Source organism: Stigmatopora nigra, chromosome 12 (genome assembly GCF_051989575.1).
Source record: "Stigmatopora nigra isolate UIUO_SnigA chromosome 12, RoL_Snig_1.1, whole genome shotgun sequence".
Lineage (NCBI taxonomy): Eukaryota > Metazoa > Chordata > Actinopteri > Syngnathiformes > Syngnathidae > Stigmatopora > Stigmatopora nigra.
In genome coordinates this window covers 1,512,016-1,519,872 of record NC_135519.1, presented here as the reverse complement: position 1 = coordinate 1,519,872, position 7,857 = coordinate 1,512,016, and the positions used below count along the sequence as shown (strand labels likewise).

The window sequence follows — 7,857 nt, the reverse complement described above, 5'->3', positions numbered from 1 at the left end:
ACACAAACTTGTCATTCTCACTGAAATGACTGATGCTGTTTCCATTATTGTACAGTAAGGGATGGGACTGAAATGTTCCATGATTTGAGGTCCACAGAACAAGCTTGGCATATGACCTATTATTGAGCCGTTCAATGGGGGTGCTTTTACCTTTCAGAATGGCATTATAGCTATGAGCTAGCAAAGGCAGTTGTGACAGTAGTCAAATGAACAGAGAAACTAGAAGTCATCCAGAGTGATTCAAGTAAACTAAAGAAACTGCGAAGAATAAAATGTGTGCTTGTTCTTTAATCCAAAATCTTGTATTTAGCTAATTGACCTCTATACAAATAATGATTAAAACATTTTAAGAAAGCGAAACTATATACATACAGTTGTAGTCAAACGTTTACATACACTTGTGAAAAAGATAATGTACAGGCTCTTTTGAAATTCTAGTTATTTGTACAACTCTGATTTTTCTGTGATAGATTGATTGAAACAGATACTTTTTTGTCACAAAAAAACATTCATGAAGTTTGGTTCTTTTATGACTTTATTAGGAGTTAACAGAAAATTTGATCAAATCTGCTGGGTCAAAAATTTACATACATCAATAGGATTGAGCAATTTTGGTATCTTAGAAAGTTGTGTCAATGAAATGAGCTTCAAAGCATGGCCTCTTATCCTCTTATGACTGATTATGAGGGACTATAGCTGGTGACTTCTCTGAGGCCATTTAAATAGGGCTCATTGGATGCAAAGGCAAAATACGCTTGACTGTGGACACTGACACCTGTGTTCCAACAGCTACTAATTCTTGGCAGATCTGCTTTTTAGTGATTCTCGGTTGAATCTTCACCTCCCTGACCAATTTTCTCTCAGCAGCAGGTGATGGCTTTCGTTTTTTTCCTGATCGTGGCAGTGCCAAAACAGTGCCATGCACTTTACAAACAATTGTTTGCACGGTTGCTCTTGGGACCTGCAGCTGCTTTGAAATGGCTCCAAGTGACATTCCTGGCTTGTTTAAGTCAAGGATTCGCTCTTTCAGATCCATGCTGAGTTCCTTTGACTTTCCCATTGTAGCGTTTGTGGGAGTTTGCATCGAATGAGCCCTATTTAAATTGCCTCCGAGAAGTCACCAGCCGTAGTCACTCATAATCACTCACAAGAAGATAAGAGGCCATGCTTTGAAGCTCATTTCATTGACACAACTTTCTAAGTCATGAAAATTGCTAATTCCTGTTGCTCTGTGAATATTTTTGACCCAGCAGATTTGATCACTTTTTCTGTTAACCCATAATAAAGTCATAAAAGAACCAAACTTCATGAATGTTCTTTTGTGATAAATAAGTATCTGTTCCAATCACTCTATCAGAGAAAAATCAAAGTTGTAGAAATAACTGGAAACTCAAGAGTGCCATGACTTTATCATACCTGTCAACTTGTACGTTTTAAGCGTATTTTATACGTTTTTTTTAACATTTAAAATCATGCACGCCGTACACCGACTTTTGTACGGGATTTTTTTTTAAATCGCCAATATTTATGAAAATCGATCTCAACAAGACCGTTTTAGCTAAAATCCAAATAGTCTCGTAGGCTGGTAGCCAACGACGCTACTGTCATCGATCGTTACTATTGTCACGGTATACCAGCAAAAATTATCCTCAATTGTATGTATTTTTTTTTAGCGGTGCGTACGGCAATATTGATAAAGGATGACATGCGCATGCGTAGATATACATAGAGTAAATATCGTGGAAGCAAGCATGGAGGAGCCACATAGTAAGAAACGAGTTACCGCCAGTAAACATGCGTCATACGGTGTTTGTACGTTTTTTGGGGGTTTTGTACGGGGAATCATAATCACTTATAAGGGCTGTTAACGGCAGAGGTTGACAGGTATCCATTATGTTCTTGTAAGTGAATGTTATATACCCTCATATATATATATATATATATATATATATATATATATATATATATATATATATATATATATATATATATATATATATATATATATATATATATATATATATATATATATATATATATATATATATATATATATATATATATATATATATATATATATATATATATATATATATATATATATATATATATATATATATATATATATATATATATATATATATGTATATGTATATATATATATATATATATATATATATATATATATATATATATATATATATATATATATATATATATATATATATATATATATATATATATATATATATATATATATATATATATATATATATATATATATATATACACACATAGATACATATGTATATATATATATATATATATATATATATATATATATATATATATATATATATATATATATATATATATATATATATATATATATATATATATATATATATATATATATATATATATATATATATATATATATATATATATATATATATATATATATATATACACATAGATACATATGTATACATGTAACCCACACCAGTTCCTCTACTATGTAATGTTTAGACCAATGAAGCACACCTCTGTCCGGCTCTTAACAGATTCCTAACACAGCTGTGTGCCTAGTGATATGCCATTTTACCAGTGGCAATGTTGATCTTTCATTGACCTTTAGTGCAAAAGTTGTTTGCGCAGAGGGTCTTGCAAAATTGTCCGCCAAAGGCGGTAAAAAAAGTGATTCAAACAAAGATGCAGGTGTATTTGTTTCTGTAACACCTGGTTTCTAAAAAGGAGCTAAGCTGAATGCCAGTACTGATAAACTAAAGTGAACATTGTGTGATTAGAGCAATACTAACTGAGCATGCATGCATGCTACAAAGAAAATTCAATTGAAAACTGAAATTCATGCATCAGATCGGCAGGGATATTCATATTAATTTTTGTCAGATTCAGAATGTCAAAACAGGTTCCTGATGCCACCCCATTCATAGTTCATCAAATTTCTACGTAATAATAAATGTCACAAGTAGATATATATAGTAATACCTTGACATACAAATGCTTTGACATACGGGGAATCTGAGATAGGAGTAAAATTCTGAGCAAATATTTTTCTTGAGATACAAAACAATTTTTTAGACATCTCCCTCGTGTAAAGATCCCTCTGAGCACTGGGAGGGACATTCCCTTTTTTTTTATGAGTGTTGAAAGTGTGATGGAGCTGGCTCGCCAATTTTTAACCAAATGCACCATTCTGAAGCAGAAGGATGCTATTTAGAATATCAAGCCTTCCAAAGACTAACCATAATTTCCAAGCTCCGCATTCTAATAAGATGGAGAGCCTTCTTTTAATATGGACAAAGGATAAACAGTTAGTGGGAGATAGTGTGAACGAGTCAATAATATGCAAAAAAGCCACCAGTATTTACATGAATTTAAAAGCAAAGCAAGCATCTGAAAAAGGGGAGCCTTCAACACCACCAGAACCCTTCATTTAATTCCACCAGAACCCTTCATTTAATTTGAATTTATGATTACATGTATTATGTTACGATTGCGTTGTCGTCCAACAAGTTTCTCTTTCTTTATTTCTCTAGCACTCTCTCTCACTCCCTCTCTCTCATTCCTGCATGCACCCCACGTTGTACTGGATAGTGTCATTTTAGTATTAAACATCATAACCACTAGTTATTGGTTACCCTGTTAGTAGATGGTGAATTAGAACAAATACCAATGTTTTTTCCACTGTAATATCTTGTTTTTTGTGGGTTTTCTCAGAGGGTGGAAACAAATGAATTTGCATACGGCAGGTCCTAACACCATTTTTTGTTACAGATATTTGTTTGTTAGAAATGAATCTTATCTTGTATATAGCACTTGGTTTGACTGCCGTCGCTTTTAATGTGCTTCATAATTCTTTGACTTGACTTTCACTAGGTTGTTACAACGCAACAATGAAGGAGCAATTTAAAAAAAAAAAAACGGCCAACGATTGTGCATCCACTTTGGTTGTGGCTGATTTGATTTATGGGGAAAAGATCTTGTGTTTGTGTATACAGACAGACAAGAAAATAAAAGATCCAACAGGTGATCAAACATTGCCTAAAGTAAATATATGGTAAGTAGGGCTACATCATAACTCCACTTTACCCTTGAAAATGTGGCATGAAGCCCTGGGTAACCTGATATTTCACTGCAAAATCACTACAGTGACACAATGGCAACCATCACCTGGGATGGGATAGTGAAGAAAATGACGTAATTTCCGTGCAAAGACCAGCCGGAAATAAGATGTCTATGTCCCGCCCCTATTCGTTTAATCAAATACGATGAACCTTTTTTGTTTTCATGTATATATCATTCAATGGATAAAAAAATAAAAAAGTATAATTTTTAAGTAGCTTTATTATTGTTGTTATTACTATCTTCCCTATCATTCAGCAAACACATGCTTCCTCAACCTGTCAATCAATGTGCTGTAACCAAACTCGGTTGAGAGCGCACTGCTTTTCCACGTCAGTGTGTTTACGAAAGACTGACAGCTACTACAAGGTGTTGTAGTTTTCTTAGTTGTTTGTCATTTACTGCTGATCGAATGAATGAGCGGTTTCTAGCAAATGCATTATTTCACTCTATGAAATGTACGGAAATCGCAATTCATCCCTCCGTTCTGCTGGATTGAAATGCAATACTAGTCTCCACTCACTGGTGTCCGCCTAGCTGCTAGCTCTCTCAGCTAGCTTCCACGGAGGTCCTTTAAAGTTGAATTCTAATACGCAGGTAATGTCCATTTAATTTATGACAAAACTTTGGGTAAAAAATATTTGCGGTGACTATATCATGACGGGTTTAGAAAAAGAAGACATTTTGTAAAGGCCTTGTACGTGGTCATTCTCAGAGATTTAAAATTCAAATGACACATTGAATTGTAGTCAATATTTTTAAGTAGAAGGTAAATTTGACTCCTGAGCTGTGTCACAATCCGTCAGTCACTCTCCTTGCACCCATTCACCGCTAACCGAATCTAGTTAGCACCTGAATTACGTCATTTGCTCTGCTATAATTCTAAATGAGATAAAATAGAATGCATGGGCTTTTAAGATGTACTATTTTTTAAACGAGAATTCCAAACTACCTATGGTAATTGATGTGAACTGAGTTATCAAGCTATTGGTCCCCGTCATTCGGCAGACTTTCTATTAAGTGACTTTCATTCATTTCATTCATTCATTTTCTGACCTGCTTATCCTCAAAAAGGGCAGGTGTCTCTGGAACCTATCCTAGTTAACTGTAGGCATCAGGTGGGATCGCACCCTGAATCAGTGGCCAATTGCAGGGCACATGGAGACGGACAACCATTCATGCTCACACACAACTAGGAGCAATTTAGAGTGTTCAACCAGCCTGCCATGCATTTTTTTTTTTGGGACGTGGGACGTAACTGGAGAAAACCCATGCAAATGAGAGCAAAACTCAACACATTGAGGACCGACCTGGGATTGAACCTTCGGCTACAGAACTGTGAGGCTGACGCGCTAATCACTCGGACCCCGGGCCGCCTACTAAATTACTTTTTTCAAGTAAATATATCAGTGGTTTGGTGGAACCTCTGCCCCGGGTGTCAAGAAACATTGACTCATCATGTGTAGCCACAATAACATGCCCCACTTGCCCACCACTGGCTGCAGATGATCATGTAACATCACTTGGCCAATTAGTGCTCCGAGGAATTTTTATATTTTGAATTTGAACAAAGAAATCATACTTTATTTTACACTAAGGTAGAGTTCGGTTAATGCGCATATAAGACTGGTGGGGTTCGGTGAATGCACATACGAAACTGGTGGGGTTCGGTAGCTCTAACAAGATTAAGAACCATTGGAATATATTTATATATACACCAGTATGCTTGTACAGACCTAAAATTCAAGAAAGTTTCCAAATATGTGTAAAAAATACCAAGACTGAGCAACGTGATTCGTAGAATAGGTCAAGTACTTTATAAATCAATAATATTTTTATCCTGAATGTGTTTATGGAGGATTTTAGAATTCTTTAAACATTTTCATTACATATTTTAGTTTCTCATAAACACGGTCTATAAATGAAGGTTATTAACTTGCCACTGATGACCAATTAGCGCGAAGAATTTATATTTAAAAATTAGTATTGTGTCTACTCAAGCCACAAATTGAAGAGAATCTGGCTATCTGAGAAGCAAGCAAAAAGGAATAGCTAAACTAGTTTAAAAACAAATTAGGTGTCATGCTAACCCCGTTATATGGCACCAGATACACATTAACTTTGCATTTGACTAAGGAAGTAAGACTGAAATGAATGAAATTTTCCGTCGCCCAGACCTGGTTCACCGTTGCTCTACGGTGGAGCCAGGCCTAGAGGTGAAGCACAATAGTGTGAGCCTGGTAGCCGGGGCCACTGGTAGCGAGTTCAAGTAAGGAGTTTCGTGGAGTTATTACGCTTACATAGAGAAATGGCGACTCTCCATTTTGATTGTAAAAACTCACTTCTACTTTTTGATCTTTGTACTTCTGCCACAATGAAGGAATAGATCGGCAATAGTGTCGCCCTCTCCTTCGCTGTTCTGATTGGTTGAGGAATTTTATGTCTTCATTTGTTGTGATTGCGGCCCCATTTGGCACAAATCTATCACAACTGCAGGTAGTTCCCCAAAAATCAGTTGTGTGTGCACAAAAAACACTTGTAGGTAACTGGAAAAAAACATCAGAAGAACGATTTATTAGATTTTGCATTTAGCATTTACTTTTTGAATCGCAACTTGAAGTAACATTTTTTGATTTTATTTTACAACACAGCAATTTGATTTAAGTAGTTTTCCTATCTCTGGTTACAAGTGGCCTTTTCTCTCCGAAAACACAACGAGGATGTGTCTTGTATGTAATCACTACCAAATTAAAAATGTATTCAACATTTTCATTATTTTTTGTGTTGTAACTCCTTTTCTTCACAATGCAAAATTTAGGAATAATTTTTGGAATGTTTTTATGTTGCCTAATGTTTTTCTAAAGCAGTTCGTTTGCCTTTTAAACTGCTCCCCGGAGACAGTGATTTTATGTTTTTTTGTGAAATAAACTTATAATTCTGTATTATCGAAATATGCGTTACCCCCTCCCCCATTTTTAAATGCCTAGTAAATACCTGTGCACAAAATGCAGCCTTATTGAATTTTTTTTTAACCAATGTCCTTATTTGAGGAACGCCTGTAATATTTTTTTTACATGAAATCAATTTTTCCCCATTCTCTATAAATGTTCTGAAAACGTTGCAAAAATCTAAAACTTTTTAATTTGGGTTGTGTTTATCCAACTTTTTAATTTTTTTTTTTGTAAATGGCCATATGTGAGGTAAATTTACACTTTCTATTTGTAAGGCTGAAAATAGTCTGCTTGTGAATGGTAATGATTTCTTCTGTTGATTATTTTATTTATTTCATATTGCACAGCAACTTTTGTTGTCATCTCTCATTTTCTGAACCGCTTTATCCTAACTAGGGTTGTGGGGTGTGCTGGAACCTTTCCCAGCTGACTTCGGGCCAGAGGCGGGGGACATACCCTGAATTATTGCTAATCGCAATTGCAGGGCACAAGGAGAGAAACAACCATTCATGGTCACACTCATACCTAGGGGCAATTTATAGTGTCCAATCAGCCTACCACGCATGTCTTTGGAATTCAGGAGGAAACCAAAGTACCCGGACACAACCCACGCAATCCTGGGGAGAACATGCAAACTCCACATTGTACTGACCTGTATTTGAACCCTGGTCCCCTACTTCGAGGCTGACGCGCTAATCGGCCGCCTGGCCGCCCTGCAACTTTTTGTTTGATTGCAAATCTATAGAAAAAGACACCTGTC

The 7,857-nt window shown here is 35.5% G+C and overlaps 1 protein-coding gene across 5 annotated transcripts in view; it reads left to right on the top strand.

The window, feature by feature from the left end:
- Nucleotides 1-4,415: 4,415 nt before the first annotated feature.
- Nucleotides 4,416-7,857, top strand: part of gbf1 (golgi brefeldin A resistant guanine nucleotide exchange factor 1) — a 98,142-nt gene continuing 94,700 nt past the window's right edge. For 2 of the 5 annotated variants that reach the window (XM_077729304.1, XM_077729302.1), the window contains exon 1: nt 4,444-4,743. The gene's annotated coding sequence lies outside the window, so the exon portion shown is untranslated. Of the gene's footprint in view, nt 4,744-7,857 lie in introns of all 5 variants that reach the window. The other 3 variants (XM_077729306.1, XM_077729305.1, XM_077729303.1) reach the window with 2 other exon arrangements.